The 25,673-nt window shown below is 40.6% G+C and overlaps 1 long non-coding RNA gene across 1 annotated transcript in view; it reads left to right on the forward strand.

Moving 5' to 3' along the window:
- LOC132670164 (uncharacterized) overlaps positions 1 to 25,673 on the forward strand; it is a 114,189-nt gene that overhangs the window by 6,673 nt on the left and 81,843 nt on the right. Inside the window, exon 2 of the long non-coding RNA XR_009606477.3 lies at positions 4,766 to 4,968. This is a non-coding gene — a long non-coding RNA (uncharacterized LOC132670164). The remainder of the gene's footprint in view (positions 1 to 4,765; positions 4,969 to 25,673) is intronic.

Below are 25,673 nucleotides of genomic sequence, written 5' to 3' on the forward strand. Positions count from 1 at the left end.
GACAGCTTTGTAGTAGAGGCTAAAGTCTGGGATTGTGATGCCTCCTTGCTTTGGTCTTCTTCTTCAAAATTACTTTGGCTATTCGGGGCCTTTTGTGGTTCCATATGAATTTTAGGATTGCTTGTTCTAGTTTCAAGAAGAATGCTGTTGCAATTTTGATTGGGATTGCATTGAATGTGTAGATAGCTTTGGGTAGTATTGACATTTTGATAATATTTATTCTTCCAATCCATGAGCAGGGAATGTCTTTCCATTTCTTTATATCTTCTTCAATTACCTTCATAAGCTTTCTATAGTTTTCAGCATACAGATCTTTTACATCTTTGGTTAGATTTATCCCTAGGTATTTTATGCTTCTTGGTGCAATTGTGAATGGGATCAGTTTCTTTATTTGTCTTTCTGTTGCTTCATTGTTAGTGTATAAGAATGCAACTGATTCCTGTACATTGATTTTGTATCCTGCAACTTTGCTGAATTCATGTATCAGTTCTAGCAGACTTTTGGTGGAGTCTATCGGATTTTCCATGTATAGTATCATGTCATCCTCTTCCATGACCTCTTGTCTGCGCTTGGCTCCAGAGACTCCGTTCTGCTAATCCTCTGGCGGTTTTCTGGGTTATTTAGGCAGGTGTAAGTGGAATCTAAGTGATCAACAGGATGCGCAGTGAGCCCAGCATCCTCCTATGCCGCCATCTTCCTAGTAACCTCATTGTGGTTTTGATTTGTGTAACATCTGAAATAAATAGAACATAATAAATACATACATACATACCCTTATAAATAAATAAATAAATACATAAATAAATGTATGTTAATTACCCTTCAAATAGAAAATAAAAAAAAATTTTAAAAATGTGGACATGAAGAGCCTTCCAGGAATAAGAAGCAGCCCCAATAAAGGTTCTAAGACAAGAGCACGTCTCTTATGCTCCAAGAATAGCAAGGAATCCTATGGCTGTAGAAGCAGGTGAAGGAGGAGATGGCAGGAGAACGGGAGCAGGGGAAGTCAGAGAGTGACTCGGGCCAGATGGTGTAGGGATTTTAGGTCAATATTAAGGGGTAGTCAGAATACTATTTTTATGACTCTGAGATTGGCTCTCTTTAAGTGTGGCTTGGATAGTGGCCTGGAGCTTCCCCCTCCTGCATGAAAATAAGCAAATAATTACATAATCCTTTTTATTAATAGTTTGGATATAATGCTAAAGTAACCAATTAAAACAATTGTATTCAAAAGTTTGATTCAGCAGGAGTTAGAAACTGAGATGGTAAGTACAAAATTGAGACGGTAAAAGAGAAAGATCTTCAAATAAGGATCCCCAAAATATTCAAATAATATTATTGTAAATGCAAATCACATGGAAGTAAGTTTAGAAAACATTTACAATGCAAAATAAAGTTTTTTTTAAGTGTATTTATTTTGAGGAGCTCGTGCTTGAGCAAGTGGGGGAGGGGCAGAGAGGGAGAGAGAGAGAATCCCAAGCAGGTGCCCTATGCAGGGGCTGAACTCACAAGCCATGAGGTCATGACCTGAGCCAGAATCAAGAGTCAGATGCTTAACCAATTGAGCCACCGAGGCACCCTTTGATCATTTCCTACCCTTAAAAATTTTTTTTGAAGGTTTTATTTTTATTTTTGAGAGAGAGAGAGACAGAGACAGAGGAGACAGAGGATCTGAAGCACACTCCACACTGACAGCAGAGAGCCAGATGCAGGTCTAGAACTCATGAACCATGAGATCATGATCTGACCTCAAATCTGATGCTTAACTGACTGAGCCACCAGGCAACCCTGATCATTCCCTATTCTTGAATAGGTTCCCAGCTATGCCATGTTGACTTCACATAAATCCACCTTGAAGGGCAGCATTGACAAAAAAAAAGAAATGTATGTATTATGTATATACTAAGATATACAATAAATACATATTTCATACATGCATGAAAAATGTTTGTACACATTGGCACAAATGTATATAATTAAAACAATTGAGAATAAGTTGCAGGCATGATGCTTCTCTAAATATGTTAGTATTTCCTGAAAACAAAGAATTCTCTAACATAGCCACAGAACTATGATCAAAGTTAGAAACTTCACACTGATTCAATACTATCATCTAATCTACAGACTTTATTGATCTTGTACTGACTTGCCACAATAATGTCCTTTCTAACAATAGAAAATCCAACATCATCAGTTGCATCCAGTTTGTCACATCTCATTAGTGTCCTTTAACCTGGAACAGTTCTTGAAAGTGTGTGTGTTTCTGAACCCCTTGATACTAATAATTTTTAAGTGTACAAATAAGTTATTTCATAGAATTTACCCTAATGTCAATTTGTGTTATGATTAGATTCAGGTTATGTACATTTGGGAAGACCACCACAGAAATGATGCTGAATTCTCTTAGTGCATCATGTCAGGCACCAAATGCTATTGGTTAGTCCAAATTCTGGCAATGATAATGTTAATCAATTAGTTAAGGAGGTGTTTCATTGTATTTACCTTTTGCAATTAATATGTATCTTGAAGAAGACACTGAGATTCTGCAAATATCTCACTATTCCTTAAACATTCACCCACTAGTTTTACCATGTATATTCATGATTCTTGCCTGAATCAATAATTACTATGACAGCTGCCAAATGGTGATTTTCTAATTCTATCATTCCTTCTACATTTATTATTAGCTTTCTAGCGTAGGCAGAGATTTTTCTTATTTATTTCTTCATTTAATTGATTAATTTACATTGTTATAGACTCACACATTTTTTATTCAATACGTTATAATCCTACCTATCATTATTTTGATGTTCAGATTACCTCAGATTTAGCCAGTGGGCGCCTCTTCAAACTGACTACTGTATCTTTTTGAGAGCGTTCTTACATTTTTACACTATTTGTATTTTGTTTCTACTTCCCTTGATCCAGTGTTGGAATCAGCCATTTCTCCAAGCAGGCCTGCTTTTCTTCAGTGGAGAATGGTGTTTATATTCCAAGAGTGTTCATTACTACTGGGTTGTTAATGTTTCTAAAATATCTTAGCAGATGGAGCTGGGAATTGTGTGTGTGTGTGTGTGTGTGTGTGTGTGTGTGTGTGTGTGTGTGTAGGTATAGATGTGTGTATGTTTATGTGTGCATATATGTATGTATATATAAATGAATGCATACACACATTCATAATACACATAACTACACATATCTATACCCACTTCTACATATATTTTTTAAGTTTATTTATTTATTTTGAGAGAGAGAAAGAGAGACAGAGAGCAGGGGAGGGTCAGAGATAGAAGGAGAGAGAGAATCCCAAGCAGGCTCTGCACTGTCAGCACAGAGCCCAATGTGGGGCTCGAACTCACAAACCATGAAGTCATGACCTGAGCCGAAACCAATAGTTGGACGCTTAACCAACTGAGCCACCCAGGTGCTCCCATTTCTATATCTATTTATGTCTTTCTATATATTAAAATCTCTGGAAAATGAATGAATGAATGAGCCACAGAGAAAACAGGAGAAAATATTTGCAGTGCATATTTTTAAAGGGAATTTGTGTCCAAAATGTGTTAAGAACTTGATAATAAACACATAATGAATATATTATTTAAAACTATCCAGGCTATAAACATAGACATAAAATAAATGTGAATTAAGTAATATGAATAACATAAATATAACACACGTATATATTTATGTAATAAATAGAAATACAAAATACAATAATAAATATACAAATAGAATAAAACATAATAATAAAAATATCCCACAAATGGAAAAAGTTTGAACATGCCCTTGCAAAGAAAATAGGTAAGTAGAAAATAAGCACGTGAAAAGGTGTTCAACATCTTTAGTCTTCAAGGAAATGTAAATTAAAATCACAACAAAATATCACTCTCCTTAAAATGGCAGAACTTTTAAACAATGACAAGTATTGATGAGGATGTAGAGCAATTGGAACTTATAGGGCTGTAAAAGGGTACATCTGCTGAAAAAAATTTTTATCCATAGTCCTTGTCTATGAAACATATATCGACCCTGTAACTTAATGTTTTCATTCTTAAGTGCTTGCTCAAGAGAGATGAGATCCTATGTTCATATAATGTCTCACGCAATAATGTTCCTGGTAGCTAAATTCATAATAGGGAAGATCTTGGAATCACTTAAAATGTTCACCTTGTGAATGGATAAGCAAACTGGTATATTGATACAATGGAGTGTTACTTGGCAACAGAAAGGAGAGAATTATTGATATGTGCATATCATGGACAAATCTCAAAAACATGCTGAGCAAAAGAAAACAGACATGAAAGAGCTCATCTTTTATGATTCCATTCCTATGGCGCTCGACAACAGTTACAGCTAACCTATAGTGATAGAGTTCAGAACAGCGGTTGCTTAGTGGTTAGGGTGGGAAGGGGAAAATTAACTGGAAAGGGGAAGAAGGGAACTTTTGGTTAATAGAAATCATCTATAGTCTAATTAGCTTGTGGGTCACATAAGTTACAGAGATACATCTGTCAAAACTCATAGAACCATGCCCTTAAGATCCATGCATTTTCATGTATGTAGATGATACATTGTGGCAGGCAGACTAATGCACCCCCTACCAAGATGTTCCTAATCCCCAAACCTGTGTATACTTCCTGTTACCTTTGAAAGCATAGGACTTTGCTTATGTAATTGAGTTAAGGGTCTTGAGATGGGAAGATTCTCCCGGATTAGCCAATGAGAATGGATAATCATAATGTAATCATAAACTTTCTTACAGGAGGGAGGTGGGAGGGCCAAAGTCAGAGAAGAGGAGATGCTATTTCTGAAAGAGGACCATGAACCAAAGGATGCAGATAGACTCTAGAAGCTAGAAACAGCAAAGAATGGATTATCCCTGGAGCCTCTGGAAGGAACACAGCCCTGCCAACTTCGTGATTTGGCCTTGGAAGGTCCATTTTTGGACTTCTGACATTCAGAACTGTAAGATAATAAATTTGTGTAGTTTTAAGTCACTATGTTTGTGGAAATTAGTAATAAGCGACAGTAGTAAAGAAGCTAAAATATATAGGCATACCTCATTTTATTGCGTTTCACAAGTACTGCATTTTTTCATAAGGTGAAGGCTTGTGGCAACCAGCATGGATCAAGTTTATCGGCACCATTTTTCCAACAGCATTTGCTCACTTCCTATCTTTGTGTCACATTTTGGTAATTCTTGCAAAATTTTAAACTTTTTCATTGGGCACTCACAATGTGCCTATTATATTTGTTACAGTGATCTGTGGTCAGTGATTACATCTCACCGAAAGCTCAGGGATGGTTAGCATAAATTAAGGCATGTACATTATTTTTTACAACATATGCTGTTGCACACTTAATAGGCTATAGTATAAACATAATTTATATGCACTGGGAAACGAAAGAATTCATTTGACTCACTTTTTTGCAACGTTTGCTTTATTGTAATATTGGCTTCATTGCAGTGTACCGGAACCAAAGCTACAGTATCTCTGAGGTATGTCTGTACTTCATTTTGAAAAAAAAAGGTATTAAAAAATGAATGTGGGGTGCCTCAGTCAGTTAAGTGTCCAACTCTTGATTTTGGCTCAGGTCAGGATCTCATGGTCATGAGATTGAGCTGGGCATGGAGTCTGCTTGGGATTCTCTTTCTGCCCCTCCTTTTCTCGCATGTGATTTCTCTCAAAATAAAATAAATAAAATAAAAAATGCACTTAAGTGAGCAGTCTCATGTGCTACCAAAAAATAAGTAAAAAAATAAAGCCATATTGTGGAACAGACCTGGACACTACTCTGAATTGTGCCATCTGCCAGTTCAGCAGTTCAGCTGTGGAAACTTTGGAAAGTTATGTAACATTTCTAAGGCTCAGTTTCTGAGTCTACAAAACCACGATTATTAAACCTGGCTTATCGCTCAGAACTGTCATGAGGAATAAAGGCAATAAAATAAGAAAGCATTCTAATAACAAAAGACCAAAAATGTAAAGCCTTTTTTCAGTTAAAAAAATTTTTTTAATGTTTATTTTTGAGAGACAGAGACAGAGAGAGAGACAGAGTGCAAGCAGGAGAGGGGCAGAGAGAGGGAGACACAGAATCCAAAGCAGGCTCCAGCCTCTGAGCTCTGTCAGCACAGACCTGATGAAGGGCTTGAACTCAAGTGCTGCGAGATCATGACCTGAGCCGAAGTCAGACACCTAACCAACTGAGCCACCCAGGCGCCCCTAGCAATTTTTTAACACTGATCAGCTGGCACCTAAGAAAGAGGTCAACCTGGGTATTCTGTTCTTCAGTAGTCCTACTAAAGGTCAAACAACATTTTCAATTTCTTATTGATTCTCCAGAAAACTTTGAGAGGTTTGCTGGTGAGCCCAGGAGATAGGTGCCTCTGTTAAAGAGGACCAGGTTCCTTCATCAATTCCTCATTAATTAGCCAGATCCCCACCATGTCCCTTATCAGAATTTCTCATTTTTCAGGCTTAAGGAATGAGTTCATTATATAATAATAATTAAATTTATTTTGAAGTTCTGGCAATTCATGTCACTTAATGTTTCTTGGAAGTTCTGCTTCCATTCTTTTCCACGGTCACCATCCTGGTTATAGCCCTCATAACTTCATGTCACACAAACTTGCTGATGAGATTATCATCAGACTCATTTCCCTCAATCTCTCTGGCTCAAGAAGTCATAAGGGCTTCTTATAACCTTGGGCAACAAATTTAAACTCCCCTGCATGGCCGCCAAGCATCTTTTTCCCTCCTCTCCTCTACATCTCCAATCCTATTTTTTTCTTTCCCCCTTATACATGTGTGTATTAGTCAGCTCAGGCTGTCATGAGAAGATACCACAGACTGGGTGGCTTCGAGAAGAGAAATGTATTTCTCATAGTTTTGAAGACCGGGGGTCTGAGATCAGGGTGCTGGTGTGGTCAGGCTCCCGCGAGAGCTTTTTTTGCCTTTTCCTGTGTCCTCACGTGGCTATGAAAGAGACTGAGCGTGCTCTCAGGTTCTGGTGTCTCTTCTTACAAGGACAGTAACCCTAGCAGAAGGCTCCACCCTCATGATCCATCTGAACCTAATCTCCTCCCAAAGGAGGCGATCACCATCTCTAAATACCATCACATGGAGGGGGCGGGTAGGGTTTCCACATGTGAATTTGGGAGGAGGGACACAATTCAGTCTGTAGAAACATATTCTGTTTCAGATGTAGTTTTACTTGCTTATTTAATCCTACTTGTTCCTTTCTTTGGGTTGGGCTGCTTGCTTTTATTTTCTAATTCTCTTCCTTTTCAAAACCCAATTCTAAATTCTAAGAAGCACACTTTCAGTTTAATCCTTCTTTTGTTGGGCTTTCTCCCATTTCATAAAACACTCCTTTGTGCCATTTTAGTTTGTGTATACTTGATTTTAAGCACTTTGCTATATATTTTTATTCTGAAATTACAATTGGGTTGTAGTGAGGCAAGTGCCATATTTTGAAGAATAAATACTGCTATAAAGAGCATCTCTCTATTATGAAAAGATTTTGACAGCCTAACTAATGGGTTACCTATCTTTAGCACTATGAGACTCCATTATAAGCAAGAGGAGAAAAAGGTGCAGTAACTGAGAGTTGATTGTGGCAAGATTTAGAATCATCGGATTTTCAAGCCTCTATCTCTCATATTACATATTTTAAAACTTCACACCTTAAGAAGTGACTTAAGATCGTATAGGTAGTTAATGGTGATGATAGAGACCCAGATGTCTTTCTTCCCATTCTATGGTTTATTTATTTATTTTTAAGTTTATTTATTTGAGAGAGAGAGAATCCTAAGCAGGCTCTGCACTGTCAGCGCAGAACCCAATGTGGGATTTGAACACACAAACCGTGAGATCCTGACCTGAGCCAAAACCAAGAGTTGGACGCTCAACTGACTGAGCCACCCTGGTGCCCCTATGGTTTATTTATTAAGATGTATTTTTCCATTGAAAGCCTAGTTGGTTCTATTCGTTTTCTGTTGATGCTTAACAAATTATGACAAATGAAGCTGCTTAAAACAGACATTTATTATTCCCATAGTTTCCATGTTTCAGGAGTCTCAGCACAGCGGAAATGAATCCTCTGCTCAGGGTCTCACAAGGCTGCAACTAAGGTATTTGAGAGCTGGGGGTCCTCCTCCAAGCCCGTGTAAGTATTGGCAGAATTCATTTCTTTGAGGATGTAAAATTCATAGCAACAACAAACTCATTGCTTCTTCGAGGCCACCAGGAGAGTCTGTTGCTTCAAATCTCTGGCCTGTAAACCCTCTTTTAAAAGGCTTCCTAGGGCACCTGGGTGGTTCAGTCAGTTAAGTGTCCAACTCTTGACTTCAGCTCAGGTCATGATCTCACAGTTTGTGAGATCTAGCCCCATGTCAGGCTCTGTGCTGACAGTGTGGAGCCTGCTTGGGATTCTCCCTCTTTCCCTCTCTCTCTGCTCCTCCCCCACTCATGCTCTCTCTCTCTCAATATATACATATATATATATATATATATGTATATATACATATATATATATATATACACATATATATATACAAGCTAAGCTCTCCTTAGCTTGTATATATATACACACACATATATATACGTATATATACACATACATATATATACGTATATATACACATACATATATATACATATATATATGTATGTGTATATATATATATATATATTTTAAAAGGCTTACCTGATTAGATCAGGTCCTCCCAGAATAATCTCCATTTTGATGAACTCAAAGTCGGTTGATTAGGGACCTGGTATTTGTAAAAATATCCTCACTTCTGTTATATAATGTAACCTAATCATGGAAAGGACACCCATCATATTTGAAGCACTCACCCACACTGTAGGCCAGAGGGTTATACTGGGTATGTATATTGGGTTAATTTTTAAAAATTAGGACAAGTAACAACAGAGAAAAACAAAATCATTTCTGGTGTGGCTTTCTGAATAAAACACCATAATGTGTTTCTTTCTAGTCATTTGTTCTTGTTGCCCTTCCCTATTCCCCTTTGGGTTTTTTTTCTCCCCATACTTTAAAAATAGAGTCATATACTATATATAACTAAATCTGATACTTCATTCATTTGGCATTATTTTGTAAGAATTTTTACATGTTGTTCTATATCATCCCCATAGACATAATTTTTTCTTTAGTAAACATGTCTCTTTAGTGTGGAAGAAATGGAAAGTGTAGATAAGCAAAAAGGGAAAATAAATCAAATTGCAATATTCAGAATTCAGCCTGAGTGTCATACACTTTCAGATTTTTTATTTTGGTCTGAATATTTTGAGTATACTCCTATAGATATATTTCAAGGTGGAGACAACTTTTGGACCTTACCTCTCGGCATTCAAATTTCCCTTTGGGGAAGATGTCACAGTATTAAAAAAAAAAACACACTCTGATAATTCCTTGGGGCATAAGATGGGACTCTGAGTTTCAGGATATTGGATGATGTCAAGATGTCAGAGAAGGAGAAAGCTACACGGCAAGGTGGAGGAGCAGAATCTGGAGCTCCCAGGAAGTGTGGGAGGTGGGAGTGAAGAGCTGATAGAGGGAGAGAGGAGGGACAGAGAGGTGATGGTACACTGCTGCACACTGCAATGTTCCTTTCCCCAGCTCAGTTTTCATTGCATCTGCTAGAATTTTGAATTCTTGGTGTGAAGGATTTGTTGATGCAATGCAGGGTTTCTCAGCCTGGGGACCACTGACCTTTTGGGGCTGGATAATTCCTTGTTGTGCAGTCCCTGTGCACTGAAGAGTGTTTAGTAGCATCCCTGACCTCTACCAACTAGGTGCCGATGACAGCCCGCCTTCCATTTATGACAACTATAAAGTATCTCTAGACATTGCGAAGTGTCCCATGGGGGAAAACTCAGTTGAGAACCCCTGTTGTAATGGAAATGGTAGGAGTGGCTACGTTTTATGTTGGGTGATTATGTTGGCTTTGTAGTATGCCAACTTGTCTAGGCTGAACTGCGTTCTCCAGTGGATTTTTCTGGTCAGGGTAGGTTTCTGGTCACCCTGTTGGTGTGAAGCAGCAACTGAACGTGCAACTGTTCTAATCTCCTTGAACCCTCCTTCAGCATCTCCCATTCCAGTGCATGAAATTTCACGGAGAAGGGCTGTGGCTTCTGTAGGATGCCTATGTCATTGTGTTAGTTTGCCAGGGCTGCTATAACAAAAAGCCACAGACCAGGTGGCTAAGCAACAGGAATGTATTTTCCCACAGTTCTGAAGGTTATGAGTTTGAGACCAAGGTGTTGGCTGGGTTGGTTTCCTCTAAGCCTCTCCTTAGCTTGTAGATGGCATCTTCTTTCTGTGTCTTCACATCAGATTCCCTTGGTGTGTGTGTGTTTCAATTCTAATTTCCTCTTCTTATAGGGATACTGGCCACATTAGGTCATGACCCACCCTAATGAGTAATTTTAACTTAATTAACTTATTAAAGACACTGTCTCCAAATATAGTCACATGCTGAGGTACTGGGGTATATTAGGGATCTCTGGAAAAACAACCAATAAGACCCCCCAAAAATGTGTAAGTAAGATATAAATGTATATATAGGTACATATCTATACATACATATATGCTTATAGCTATATCCTATTTATACTATATTAATTATAATATAATTATATAATAAAAAATATTATGTTATTAATATTATATATATAATAATTTATATGTATAAAAGGAGATTTATTGTAAGGAATTGGCTCATGTAATAATGGAAGCTGAGAAATTCCAGGATCTGCCTCCTGGAAGCTGGAGATCCAGGAAAGACAAGAGTGTAATTATAGTCTGACACTAAAGGCCTGAGAACTAGGGGAACACATGGGGTAAATCTCAGTTCAAGGGCAGAAGGAGACTGATGTTCTAGCTCAAGCAGGCAGAAAATTCATCCCTTCTTCTACTTTTTGTTCTATTCAGGCCCTCAGCTGATTGGATGATGCTCACTCACACTGGAGGTCGGGGGGAGGTCCATCTACTTTGCTGAGTCTACCCATTCAAACTCTAATCTCATCCAGAAGCAACCTGCAGACCCATCCATAAATCATGTTTAATCTGGGCACCCTGCATCCCCGTCACTTTAATACATAACATTAACCATCATGTGGGAGTGAGGATGTCAACATGTGAGTTGGGGGGTAACAATATTCAGCCCAGAGCAATTATCAAAGTCAGAGGCCACAGGAACTGACGTGGGCTTATTAGCCTGTCATCGTGGACCCTGGCTCATTTGTGTGGGTTCCCACATGTCCTCTCCGTACCTTACTTCACCTTTGCTTCCAGCCTGTCTGCCTTGTGGACTTCAAGTTCTAATATCAGACACAAAGGAGGAGTATTTAATCAACTCCCACAATTGTGTAAGATCAGATTTATGTAGCAAGTATGTATGATATATGTAAATACCCATATTTGGTATTTGCTTCTTTGATTGAACCCTGACTGATACAGCAGGGCAGAGGCAGAACACCAGGCAGACAGAGACTGAGGGTGAGGAGGCAAAGGGAGATGTGGATCCACCCTCCCCTGCTCAAGAAGGGGCTTGTGGGAAGCTTCACACTGCACTAGGGTAGACAGTTAGAGGGGGTCAAAGAAATCTGAAGTAAAGGTCATGGGTAGGGTGTACTACCTGTGATTTTGTTCACATGAATAAACACAGAAACAATTTTAATGGCACTATGGTTTGCTATTGAGTGGCTGTTCTACATTTAGCTTTACCTTGTGGTTGAATTTTTTTTTTTAAGTTTATTTATTTTGAGAAAGAGAGAAAGGGGAGGGGCAGAGAGAGAGAGAGAGAGAGAGAATCCCAAGCAGGCTGCCTACTGTCAGCCAGGTCAAATGAGGGGCTCAGTGCCACATCTCAGGAACTGTGAGATCATGACCTGAGCTGAGATCAAGGGTTGGACACTTAACTGACTGAGCCACCCAGGAGCCTCTTGTGGTTGAATATTTAAGTTGTTTTCACCCTCCTCCCTTCTCATTACAAATAATACTTAGATAATCATTTTTTGTTCAGGTCTTATTTTGAATTAAGGATTACATTTTTATAAGAGTGAAATTACTAAGTATGTCAATTTGTGTCTCTGAGAAGAAGATGTAGGTGGGAAGTGGGAGAATCTTGAGAAGGATAAATTAGGGAGGGAACAGGAGTGGTTGGGGGAGCCCTCTGGCCATGGTGCAGAGCCAACACCTGTGAAGGGAGAGATGGAAGTTGCAGCTGATGGGGTGCCCAGGGCAAAAGCTGATGTGTCTTTGTTTAGGCAGAAGTGGCCTGACTCAAGTCCCCTGTGTGCTCAGCCATTGGCTGGGATCAGGTTGGGAGAAGCATGGTATCCACCTGAATTCATGATGAATTAAGGTTACCCTTTGTAAGCAGGTCTTTTTGAAAAAGAGTTCAGCATTGTGCACCCTTACACTGGGCCATAGGATATGTATGTATGTATTTATTTATTTATAATTTATATCCAAGTTAGTTAGCATATAGTGCAACAATGATTTCAGGAGTACATTCCTTAATGCCCCTTACCCATTTAGCCCACACCCCTCCCACAACCCCTCCAGTAACCCTCTGTTTGTTCTCCATATTTAAGAGTCTCTTATGTTTTGTCCCCCTCCCACTTTTTATATTATTTTTGTTTCCCTTCCCTTATGTTCATCTGTTTTGTGTCTTAAAGTCCTCATATGAGTGAAGTCATATGACATTTGTCTTTCTCTGACTGACCAATCTCGCTTAGCATAATACCCTCCAGTTCCATCCACGTAGTTGCAAATGGCAAGATTTCATTCTTTTTGATTGCTGAGTAATACTCCATTTTATACATATACCACATCTTCTTTATCCATTCATCCATCAATGGGCATTTGGGCTCTTTCCATACTATCGCTATTGTTGGTAGTGCTGCTATAAACACTGGGGTGCATGTGTCCCTTTGAAACAGCACACCTGTATCCCTTGGGTAAATACCTAGTAGTGCAATTGCTGGGTTGTAGGGTAGTTGTATTTTTAATTTTTTTAGGAACCTCCATACTGTTTTCCAGAGTGGCTGCACCAGTTTGCATTCCCACCAGCAGCACAAAAGAGATCCTGTTTCTCTGCATCCTCACCAACATCTGTTGTTGCCTGAGTTGCTAATGTTATCCATTCTGACAGGTGTGAGGTGGTATCTCATTGTGGTTTTGATTTATATTTCCCTGATGATGAGTGATGTAGAGCATTTTTTCATGTGTCAGTTGGCCATCTGGATGTCTTCCTTGGAGAAGTGTCTATTCATATCTTTTGCCCATTTCTTCACTGGATTACTTGTTTTTTGGGAGTTGAGTTTGATAAGTTCTTTATAGATTTTGGATCCTAACCCTTTGTCTGATATGTCGTTTGCAAATATCTTCTCCCATTCTGTCAGTTGCCTTTTAGTTTTGCTGATTGTTTCCTTCACTGTGCAGAAGCTTTTTATTTTGATGAAGTCCCAATAGTTCATTTTTGCTTTTGTTTCCCTTGCCTCTGGAGATGTGTTGAGTAAGAAGTTGCTGCGGCCAAGATCAAAGAGATTTTTGCCTGCTTTCTCCTCAAGGATTTTGATGGCTTCCTGTCTTACAGTTAGGTGTTTCATCCATTTTGAGTTTATTTTTGTGTATGGTGTAAGAAAGTGGTCCAGGTTCATTTTTCTGCATGTCACTGTCCAGTTTTCCCAGCACCACTTGCTGAAGAGACTGTCTTTATTCCATTGGATATTCTTTCCTGCTTTGTCAAAGATTAGTTGGCCATGCGTATGTGGGTCCATTTCTGGGTTCTCTATTGTGTTCCATTGATCTGAGTGTCTGTTTTTGTGCCAGTACCATACTGTCTTGATGATTACAGCTTTGTAATACAGCTTGAAGTCCGGGATTGTGATGCCTCCTGCTTTGGTTTTCTTTTTCAAGATTGTTTTCACTATTTGGGGTCTTTTGTGGTTCCATACACATTTTAGGATTGTTTGTTCTAGCTCTGTGAAGAATGCTGCTGTTATTATGATAGGGATTGCATTGAATATGTAGATTGCTTTGGGTAGTATTGACATTTTAACATTATTTGTGGGGTGCCTGGGTGGCTCCGTCGGTTAAGCGTCCAACTTCAGTTCATGTCATAATCTCGCAGTTTGTGGGTTCAAGCCCCATGTCAGGCTCTGTGCTGACAGCTCGGAGCCTGGAGCCTGCTTCGGATTCTGTGTCTCCCTCTGTCTCTGCCCCTCCCCTGCTCATGGTCTGTCTCTCAAAAATAAATAAATGTTAAAAAAAATTTAACAATATTTGTTCTTCCTATCCAGGAACATGGAATATTTTTCCATTGTTTGTGTGTCTTCTTCAATTTCTTTCATAAGCTTTCCATAGTTTTCAGTGTATAGATTTTTCACCTCTTTGGTTAGATTTATTCCTAGGTATTTTATGGTTTTTGGTGCAATTGTAAATGGTATCTATTCTTTGATTTCTCTATTGCTTCATTGTTGGTGTATACGAATGCAAACAATTTCTGTGCATTGATTTTATATCCTGCAACTTTGCTGACTTCATGAATCAGTTCTAGCAGTTTTTTGGTGGAATCTTTTGGGTTTTCCATATAGAGTATCATGTCATCTGAAAAGAGCGAAAGTTTGACCTCCTCCTGGCTGATTTGGATGCCTTTTATTTCTTTGTGTTGTCTGATTGCAGAGGCTAAGACTTACAATACTATGTTGAGTAACAGTGGTGAGAGTGGACATCCCAGTCTTATTCCTGACCTTAGGTGGAAAGCTCTCAGTTTTTCCCCACTGAGGATGATATTAGCATTGGGTCTTTCATATATGGCTTTTGTGATTTTGAGATATGACCCTTCTATCCCTACTTTCTTGAGCTTTTTTATCAAGAAAGGATGCTGTATTTTGTCAAATGCTTTCTCTGCATCTATTGAGAAGATCATATGGTTCTTGTCCTTTCTTTTATTGATGTGATGAATCACACTGATTGCTTTGCAAATATTGAACCAGCCCTGCATCCCAGGTATAAATCCCACTTGGTCGTGGTGAGTAATTGTTTTAACGTATTGTTGGATCTGGTTGGCTAATATCTTGTTGAGGATTTTTGCATCCATGTTCATCAGGGAAATTGGTCTATAGTTCACCTTTTTCGTGGGATCTTTGTCTGGTTTTGGAATCAAGGTAATGCTGGCTTCATGGAAAGAGTTTGGAAGTTTTCCTTCCATTTCTATTTTTGGAACAGCTTCAAGGGAATAGGTATTAACTCTTCCTTAAATGTTTGGTAGAATTCCCCTGGGAGCCATCTGGCCCTGGTCTCTTGTTTTTTGGGAGGTTTTTGATTACTAATTCAATTCTTACTGGTTATGGGTCTGTTCAAATTTTCTATTTCTTCCTGTTTCAGTTTTGGTAGTGTATACGTTTCTAGGAATTTGGCCATTTTTTCCAGATTGCCCATTTTATTGGTGTATAATTGCTCATAATATTCTCATTATTGTTTTTTATTTCTGCTTTGTTGGTTGTGATCTGTCCTCTTTCATTCTTGATTTTATTTATTTGGGTCCTTTCCTTTTTATTCTTGATGAAACTGGCTAGTGGTTTATCAATTTTTTTAATTGTTTCCAAGAACCAACTTCTGGTTTCATTGATCTGTTCTACTGTTTTTTTTTTGTTGTTGTTGTTTTGATAGCATTGATTTCTACTCTAATATTTATTATTTCCTGTCTTCTGCTAATTTTGGGTTTTATTTGCTATGCTTTTTCCAGCTCTTTAAGGTGTAAGGTTAGATTGTGTATCTGAGACCTTTCTTCCTTCTTTAACAAGGCCTGGATTGCTATACACTTTCCTCTTATGACCGCCTTTGCAGCATCCCAGAGGTTTTGGGCTGTGGTGTTATCATCTTCATATTTTCCATGTACTTTTTAATTTCCTCTTTAACTTCTTGGTTAGCCCAATCATTTTTTAGTAGGATGTTCTTTAGTCTCCGAAGTATTTGTTACCTTTCCAAATTTTTTCTTGTGGTTGATTTCAAGTTTCATAGCATTGTGGTCTGAAAATCTGCATGGTATGATCTCAATATTTTTGTACTTGTTGAGGGTTGATTTGGCCCAGTATGTGGTCTATTCTAGAGAATGTTCCATGTGCACTGGAGAAGAATATATATTCCACTGCTTTAGGATGAAATGTTCTGAATATATCTGTTAAGTCCATCTGATCCAATGTGTCATTCAAAGCCATTGTTTCCTTGTTGATTTTTTGACTAGATAATCTGTCCATTGCTGTGAGTGGGGTGTTGAAGTCCCCTACTATTATGGTATTACTATCGATGAGTTTCTTTATGTTTGTGATGAATTGATTTATATATTTGGGTGCTTGCACATTTGGTGCATAAATGTTTACAGTATTAGGTCTTCTTGGTGGATAAACCCCTTGATTATGATATAATGCCCTTCTGCATCTCTTGATACAGTCTTTATTTTAAAGTCTTTATTTTGTCTGATATAAGTATGGCTACTCCAGCTTTCTTTTGTTGACCATTAGCATGATAGATGGTTCTCCATCCCCTTACTTTCAATCAGAAGGTGTCTTTAGGTCTAAAGTTCTCCTGTAAACAGCATATAGATGGATCTTGTTTCCTTATCCATTCTGTTACCCTGTGTCTTTCGATTGGAGCATTTAGTACATTGACATTTAGAGTGAGTACTGAAAGATATGAATTTATTGCCCTTATGTTGCTTGTAGAGTTGGAGTTTCTGGTGGTGTTCTCTGGTCCTTTCTAGTCTTTGTTGCTTTTGGTATTTATTTATTCATCGTTTCTCCCCTCAGAGGGTCCCCCTTAGAATTTCTTGCAGGGCTAGTTTAGTGTTCACAAACTCCTTTAATTTTTTTGTTTGTCTGGGAAACTTTTAATCTCTCCTTCTATCTTGAATAAAGAATTCTTGACTGCATATTTTTCTGATTCAGCACACTGAATATATCCTGCCACTCCTTTCTGGCTTGCCAAGTTTTTGGATAGGTGTGCTGCAAACCTGATCTGTCTTCCTTTGTAGGTTAGGGACTTTTTTTCCCTTGCTGCTTTCATGATTCTCTCCTTCCCTGAGTATTTTGTGAATTTGACTATGATATGTCTTGTTGATGGTTGGTTTTTGTAGAATCTAATGGGAGTCCTCTGTGCTTCCTGTATTTTGATGTCTGTGTCTTTCCCCAGGTTAGGAAAGTTTTCTCCTATGATTTGCTCACATAACCCTTCTACCCCTTTTTATCTCTCTTCATCTTCTGCGACCTCTATGATTCTGATGTTGTTCCTTTTTAATGAGTCACTGATTTCTCTAATTCTTAAAGTGTGCTCTTTTGCCTTAGTGTCCCTCTTTTTTTCTGCTTCATTATTCTCCATAAGTTTGTCCTCTATATCCGCCAATTCTCTGTGCTGCCTCATCCATCCTTGCTGTCATGGCATCCATCGAGATTGCAGCTCAGTATAGCATTTTTTATTTCATCCTGACTAGATTTTACTTCTTTTATCTCTGCAGAAAGGGGTTCTAATCTATTTTCGACTGCAGCTAGTATGCTTATTATCGTGATTCTAAATTCTGGTTCAGACATCTTGCTTGTATCTGTATTAGTTAAAGTCCCTGGCTGTTGTTTCTTCCTGCTCTTCCTTTTAGAGCTAATTCCTTCGTTTCATCATTTTGAAGGGAGAAAAGGAATTAATGAGGTAAAAAAAAAATTAAAAGTAAAAAATTAAAAACAAGACACACACACACACAAAATCAAATAAATGATGCTAGATCCTAGGTGTGTTTTGGTGTTGGTGTTGAAAGGGGCTTGATAGATTAGAGGAAAAAAGGGGAAAGAAAAAAAAAGGGAAATAGTTTGAAAATTTGAAAAAATGAATACACTGAAATAAAATGAAATGATGGAAATAGAATAGAATTTGAAAAAACTTACACAAAAGTAAAGAAATATAGTAGAGAAAAATTAAATAAAAATATTTTCAATAAAAATTTAAAGTAAAAGTAATTTTTTTTCTTTCTATATTCAAGAAAGGAAAAGAAATGAAAAAGAGAAAAAAAAGAAAATTGAATAGCTGGACCAGTGAACAGACTGAAATATGATTGAAATTACTTCGTTTTCCCCTAGAAGTTAAACTGTGAATCACTTTATAGTCTGTAAACTAAGTAGTTGGAGAGATTTGTGTTTCTGGAGAGTGAGGTTGGCCCAGTTGCGGGGCTTAGTGTAACAGCTCCATTCTCCACTAGATGGCGCTGCTTAGCTTAGTGGGGTGGACTGCTGCGGAGCTTGTAGGTGTGTATGCGCATGCGCGGGAGCAGTGAAAATGGCGTCCCCCAGCTACACAGTCTCTGGTGTCAGAACTCTGTGCTCTCCGGACCAGCAGTCGCACACTGGTCCTTTGTCTCTGGCTTCCGTCCACTCCACGCTTTTACACTGTCAGTGAACAAGCTGTCAGGTTGCTAGACGGCACCTCCCTCCTGAGTTGTATCTCAGGTGCGGCTGTTTTCCCCAAGCCCTCACTTCTGAGGGACTGCAGGTTTGACCCACTCAGACCTTCTGCGGGAGGGTCTCACTGAGTAGTGGCCAGATGCCGGCCCCACCCAGGAATGTTCTCCGGTCCATGCTGCTGCCAATGCCCAGAGACTGCAGCCGGGCGCCAGCCCACCCCAGCAAAAGTTCATGCGAACGTGTAGCAGCAGCATTTCGGGGATTATGGAAAATCGCAACACCCATCTGGCACCAGGCTTCACCTTTAATGACCTTCTTCCAGCACCAGGGAATGTGGTTGTTCTCTGCGATCTGCGGGGACTGGGTGGTCGCAGAGCCTCTGCCAAATGTCCTTCCAGCAGTGGAACCGCTTCTCCCCATGTGGCCCAAGAACCTCCCAGACCCACTCTGTTCCTGGGGATTCGCCCTTCTCACCAGAGCACCACCAGGTATTGAGCTGCGGAGTTTCAGACTCTGCGCTCCCCCTGTTTATAGAGTCTTAATGGAATTTAAACCCTCTTATTTCTCCTTTCTCCCTTTTTAGTTCTGTCCCTGTGGCTGTTTCCCCTTTTCTACTTTCTCTCCAGCTGCTTTTGGGGGGGGCGCTTTTCCTGAACTCTCCCCCCATCTCCATCCTCTCTCTGCATGCAAAAACAGCTCCCTACCCTCCTCCCTTCTCTCTCCCCCAGTTCACCTCTCTGTGCCCGTAGTACCTGCTGAGTTCTGTGGTTCAGGGTGTGCAGATTGTTGTGTTGATCCTCAAATCAGTTTTCTAGTTGTGTAGGATGGTTTCGTTTTGATCTGGCTGTATTTCATCGATGTGAGATGCAAAAAAACCTTCCATGCTGTTCTGCCATCTTGGGTCCTCCAGGATATGTATTGGTTTAAGATGAATTGCTAACTTATTTTCCACAAGAGTTGTAGACTTGGGCACACTAAGCAATACGAGTCTTGCTACTTTGAACTCAGATACACACAAACCCATGACACACCTGAGGTGAATGCACCCTGCAGATGGGTGGCTGCTTGGATCTCTCCTGAGTTTTGCCCCTCCCCACAGGATATGTATGAGCCTCTGCTCGCTGCCTTCAAACAGTCTTCAATTCCATGGCCACGCACCCTGCCTCCTGATGTCGCATGGCAGTCCCCAACCCAGGTCATGATTTGGCAAAGCGGGATTCAACCCTGCCATGTCCACATAACCAGGAATGAGTGACTTTAGCATGTAAAGTAAAAAATAAGGGCAGCTTCTTAAATGTTTAAAGTACAGTGACTCTAAGCTCTTACCTGCCCTCATTAGCCTAAAGCCATTTTCTTTTTCTAGCATTCTTTTCTTGAAAACCAATGTGGTGGGAAAGTCTTTTAAAGTATTAATTGAGGCACTGTCTTTTCACCTGCCAAGAATAGCTGTCCTCCCTCTTCATTTGATAGCTAAAGGAAAGAGCATCCAGAGCTGTGGGTACAATTTATAGGGTGAGACAAAGATGCCAAGTTCATGATTTATATCACTCTAATGTAAGGCAGGATGGATTTTGATGTGGCACAGAGAAAAGAATTTACTTTCCTGTTCCAGGAATAGGAAGGAAGAGACAGGTAAAAGGAGCCCCTATCTGCCGCAGCAGAGCCAATGAGCTGGCCTGAGGAGAGGAGGAGTGTTCTGTGTGACCCCACCCTGCCTCTCCCCACACAGACCCGTGGTGGGGTTGGGTGTGTCTTTGTGGGGACAGGCTGCAGGTGGTCTTGAGGAATGTCCGGGACAGGAGAAAAATTCCTTCCTTGAATTGGAGGGTTTCAAATAAAGACATTTTGTGCCTCGTTTTCTGCCTAGATCTTTTGAGATACTGTCTTAGTCTGTCTGGGCGGCCATAACAAAATACCATAAACTGGGAGACTCATCAACAATAGAAATTGATTATTGCTCACAGTTCTGGAGGCTGGAAGTCTGAGATCAGGGGGCCAGCACAGTTGGGTTCTCTCTTCCTAGTTGCAGACTGCCTGCTGCCTTCTCATCAGATCCACGCATGGTGGAGCGCAGAGAGGGAGAAAGACTCTTATGAGGTGCCAATCCCCTTTATCAGGGCTCTATCCTCCTGACCTCATCCAAACCTAATCACATCCTAACGGCCCCACCTCCTAATGCCATCACATAGGTGGGGAGGGTTTAATATTTGAATTCTGGGAAGTCACAAACCCCATAGATTCTCCTCATACCACTAGGCATGGAGAAGTGGTGAAAATGGGGACCTGGCCCATCTATTCACAGGAGGGCCCAGAATGTGGTTGGGGGTGCGGACGGGATCTGAATGCTCTCATGTACCTGGGGATAGGGAAGGTGGAATATGACAATCAGCAGGCTGGTTGCCGGGAACAGAGCAGGTGGACAGCCGTAAAATACATGGCTGATGTCTCACAGAATCTTCTGTGTCACAGGGCCAACCTGTGGGCCAGGTCAGAAGGGGGAGTTCAGAGCCATCGCCGGGCGGAGAGAACAGTGGAGGAGATGAGCAACCAGGAACACTGCCTCTCTTCCCCCTGGATGCTACTTTGTGATGTAAACTTTCCCTGAAGTACCGTCTGCTATTAGTGAAGGGGCTGGCACAAGAGTTCAGAAAATAAAATGAGTTGCAATGCAGTTTATTTGCTGCTGTGACGATGGATGAGCACATCTAGTATGTCCTCAGTCACAATCCTTACCCTGACCTGAAAAATCGAAAGTGAGGTTCTCCTGTGGCCGGCTGCTTTCCACACCCCCTTCCAGGGCTCCTCCTGGGGCTCTTTGTGGCCTCATGCTCCCCCTTGTGGTCGTTGCTTGATATGGCTCCCGCTCTGGGTGGGAGGGAGGAAGCTCCTTCACTCAGTCTGATTCAAAGTGGCTCAGAGCAAAAATGGCCTGAGGTTCCCAGGCTTATGGATGGCTGTTGGTGACATAAACATGGCTACTTCCTGCAAAGTGTGTCCAAGACGTCAGGATGGCTGAAGCAAGATGAATCACTGCCTACTGTGCCCAGACAGGTCTCTCCTAGGACAGTCTGGGCCCTGGGATGATTGCACGGTTACCATCTTCTCTATGGTGAGTGTCTTCTTAGCTTCTCCTTTCCTGCTAGGAGCCCTCATCTGAGGTCATTTTGTCCTTCTGACATATTCTATCACATTAAAAAAAAAATATATATATATATATATATACCTTTAACCTTGGAATAGTTTTAAACTTACAGAAAAGTTGCAAAGATAGCAGAGTTCCTATATATTCCATACCCAGTTTCTCCTACTAGTAACATCTTACATTCCTTTCCTAAGGGACATTTGTCACAACAAATGAGGCAGTATTGAGAAACTATTATTAACTGAAGTCCATACTTTATTCAGCTTTCCCTAGTTTTTTTGTTTTTTGTTTTTTTTACACCTAATGTCCTTTTCCTGTTCTAGGATCCCACTCAGGGTACCTCATTACATTGAATCATGTCTCCTTAGGGACCTCTGGCCTGTGACAGTTTCTCAGGTCCTCTTTGCTTTTGATGAGATTGACAATTTTTGAGGAATACTGGCAGAATATTTTGTCGAATGTCCCTCAACTGGAACTTGACTAGACTGAGGTTATGGGTTTTGTGAGGAAGACCAGAGGTGAAGGACCCCCTTCATCACGTCGTATCAAGGGTACGTGCAGTCAATACAACTCATCACTGTTGATATTGACCTTGATCACTTGGCTGAGGCAGTGTTCATCAGCTTTCTCTAAAATAAAGTTCTCTTTTTCCCCCTTTCCATGCTGTACTCTTAGGAAAGACATCACCCTACACAGTCCTGTTCCATCACTTTCGAATCTCAGTGAGGAAGACCCTGTGTCTCCAGTGGTTGCTGTGTTTTTCAGAGTTGTTCCATAAGCAATTTATTATTTGTGGTACAAGGCACATTAAAAAAATCGGGGCGCCTGGGTGGCGCAGTCGGTTAAGCGTCCGACTTCAGCCAGGTCACGATCTCACGGTCCGTGAGTTCGAGCCCCGCGTCAGGCTCTGGGCTGATGGCTCAGAGCCTGGAGCCTGTTTCCGATTCTGTGTCTCCCTCTCTCTCTGTCCCTCCCCCGTTCATGCTCTGTCTCTCTCTGTCCCACAAATAAAAAAAAAAAAAAAAAAAAAAAGAAAATATTAGTCAAAAAGGCTTTAAAGACTTCATAGCAATTCAAATTGTTATAGACTCAGCAGAATATCTTCCCAAAGTTGGAATTAGAAAATCATGTAAGAACTTCAGTGACTCAAGAAAAATCACATAATTTGGCACTACCATCAATAGAACAGAAATTTTGTGGAAAATGTGATTAAACAACATAATTAGAGGCATTGCTGAAATTAAGGCAAGAAGAATAAATATTTCGGAATTCGTGTGTAATTTGTAAATTACATGTGTCTGTACTTTATGACTCATCCAAACTTGACCGGTAACAGAACACCCAGGCATGTGCAATAATAATTAAATTCAGCTGTCTGATATTTGCCCACTTGCAGTTGTGGCTTTTTGTGAAGGTGTATTTGTTTTGACAGGAGGGTAGAACATATTTTGCTTAATTTAGAACTTTTAGTTTGTTAGAGGTGTGGCCTATAGACCTCCCTTTGTACTCACAGCCTGAGCCCCCGAAATGCTAGGGACGGGTGTGACCGTTTGGAGGAACACGAGCATGACCCTCAGCATTGCCAGTGGAAAGCTTCCTCCCTGGCCACTTTGGTGTCTAGGTTGATTCTGTATTTGTTAATGTGCCTCAATAGAACCGGAGGAGGCTGTGGTGGGGACCTGGTTTATAGCTGATGGCTTAGAAGCCAGGGGACAGCCTGGACTTTCAGCTGGCATCTGAAGGGGGGCGGAGGGGCATTCTTGTGGGACAGAGCCCTTCACCTGAGGGATCTGACACTATCTCTGGGTAGACAGTGTCATTACTGAGTTAATTGTAGAACACGCAGCTGGGGTCCCAGAAATGCTTGGTGTGGGGACCTCCCCCCTCCACCTGGTGTCAGAAGTGTAGTAAGTGTGGTAGCTCAGTGAGAGTAGAGGAGAAACCCAGGAGGACTGAGACTTTTCTCACTCACTTGGTTACACTCCATGGCACGTATCCCAGTCTGCAGTTAACTTTTAATTTACATATTATCTGTTTAATATTTGTTTTCCTTGATGAGGTTTGAGGAAGATAATGAATCTCACCTTCTTCCTTCTCTGGGTTCAGAGTCAATTAAGAAATAAGACACAGGAGTCAGAGGTAAAACATCGGCATTATTACTGGTAACAAAACTACTCTGACAACTTTGCTCATTGCTGACACTTATGACTCATTCCAAGAGAGATGCCTTAGTTTTTACAGTTGGACGATGTCCTTACAGGATATAAGCACTACTCACAATCACCCATTCCCCACTTCTTTCAGGAGGTATTGTAAACATTTCCAGGGATTAAAAAAATTAACCTCAATCTCTTTTAATGCAAACAATTGCCATGTGGCAGGCTGGGAGTGGAATTGCAAGAGAGAGCGCATAGGGCTCTGGCCGAACAACAGGGCAGGGGCTGGGAGATAATGGACAGTGTGTGCATAGGCCTGCACCTACATGGGTGTCGTAAATAGGGGTGCTTCTCAGCAAGCAAAGGAGGCTCCTCTTAGAATGTTGGGCTGGGAGTGACAGAGATGGATATTTAGGGGGAAAATCACCCAACATTTCAGAGTCTCGAGCCTGTAGGCACCCTAGAATCTCTGGCTGAAAAGAGAGACCCCAGTTTTTCACTCCTTTTGAAAGGATATCTTGAGAGTTAGTGAGATTGTATGATTGTGGAAGGTTGCCAGGGGCTATGGAGTGGGAGACGTAAGAAGAGAATGGATAGCAATAAATCTGGGGAACTCAGAAAGAATGTTCAGAGAGTAGAAACTTTATATATTGATTGAAAGTAAGTAAAGAAAGCCATTTTAATGCTTATAGTGAGACTGCAGCCGCATTTGGGGAAGGTAAATTAGAGGGAGGAGGTGAGGGGAGATGGGAGAGGCCTTGCCTGGCTTACAGATAAGAGGCAAAAAAAAAAAAAACAAAAAAACAAAAAACCAGAAATGCTGTTACCTGTAAAAGTGAAGCTGGGATCCAGCTGTGTCCCTGGAGGCTTGCTGTCAGTGCAACAAACTAACAGCTTGTTGTACTCAAATGGGAGTTGAGTAAAAAGCCATTGTTAGAAGGAATGTAAACAAAAACTGCCAGTTAGGCCCACAGAAAAGCATTTTATGTGTTTGAAGCTTAAGAAACAATGGTTCGGGTTCAAGGTTATGTGGAGTTTTAAGCAAATAGTCAGCAGGGTTTACTTTAGGAGGGCATCTTGACACACAACCAAATGACCCAAATAAGGCAAGCCCTGTGGAGTTCAGGCAGCAGGTAAGTAAGCCCTTCTGTTCACAATGGGCATCCCAGTCATTCCTTATTTATTTACCTAGTTTTACTTTAGAGTCCAGTTTAGGAGGACTCTAGTAGGAAATGTAATAAATCCAACCTTAGGGACAGAGTGGCCTTGAAAAATGTAGGTAGCAATCTAGCAAATTACACGTTTTGTGCAATTTGGTGGGCAAGTCGGTGGGAAGGTGGAACTGAGCTCGCAAATTTGCAGCTTCCAAAGCCATCGGTTTTGAAGACTATGGGGTTACCTAGGATGGCAGTTGACTTTTACTCCTTTAAAAGTGAAGTTTAGGGCTAGATTGGCCCTTTGATATTATCTAATCCTACCCTGTCATTTTAGGAAAGATAACAGACCCAGAGAGGTCAGAGTTTTGCTAAAGATTACAACACCTAGCTAGCAGTTGACTAGGATTCCAGTAATCTGAAGGTGTGCTCTGATAAGACTGGAATATGGGAAGTCTATGTCTGGGGGTATGAATGGCAAGCTGGCTCTCCTGAGTCTGTCTTCAAGTCCCTCAATCCACTTGTCCCCATGCATAAGTCTTGTGGGAATCTCTGGCTTCCCTGACAGCCACCAGGAAGACTTGGGAGAGCCCCTAGGACCATCAGTGAGTCCAAAGTGAACGGTTTCTGCATGGATGAGCTTCCCGTCGCCACTACTTGGCCTCTGGCTGGCCTGCCGTGGCCAGCTGGCTAGGAGGACAGCAGAGGCTTTTGTGCAATATTCTCTCCTTAGCAATTT

The sequence above is a fragment of the Panthera onca genome, chromosome B3 (assembly GCF_046562875.1).
Source record: "Panthera onca isolate mPanOnc1 chromosome B3, mPanOnc1 haplotype 2, whole genome shotgun sequence".
NCBI classification, from domain to species: domain Eukaryota; kingdom Metazoa; phylum Chordata; class Mammalia; order Carnivora; family Felidae; genus Panthera; species Panthera onca.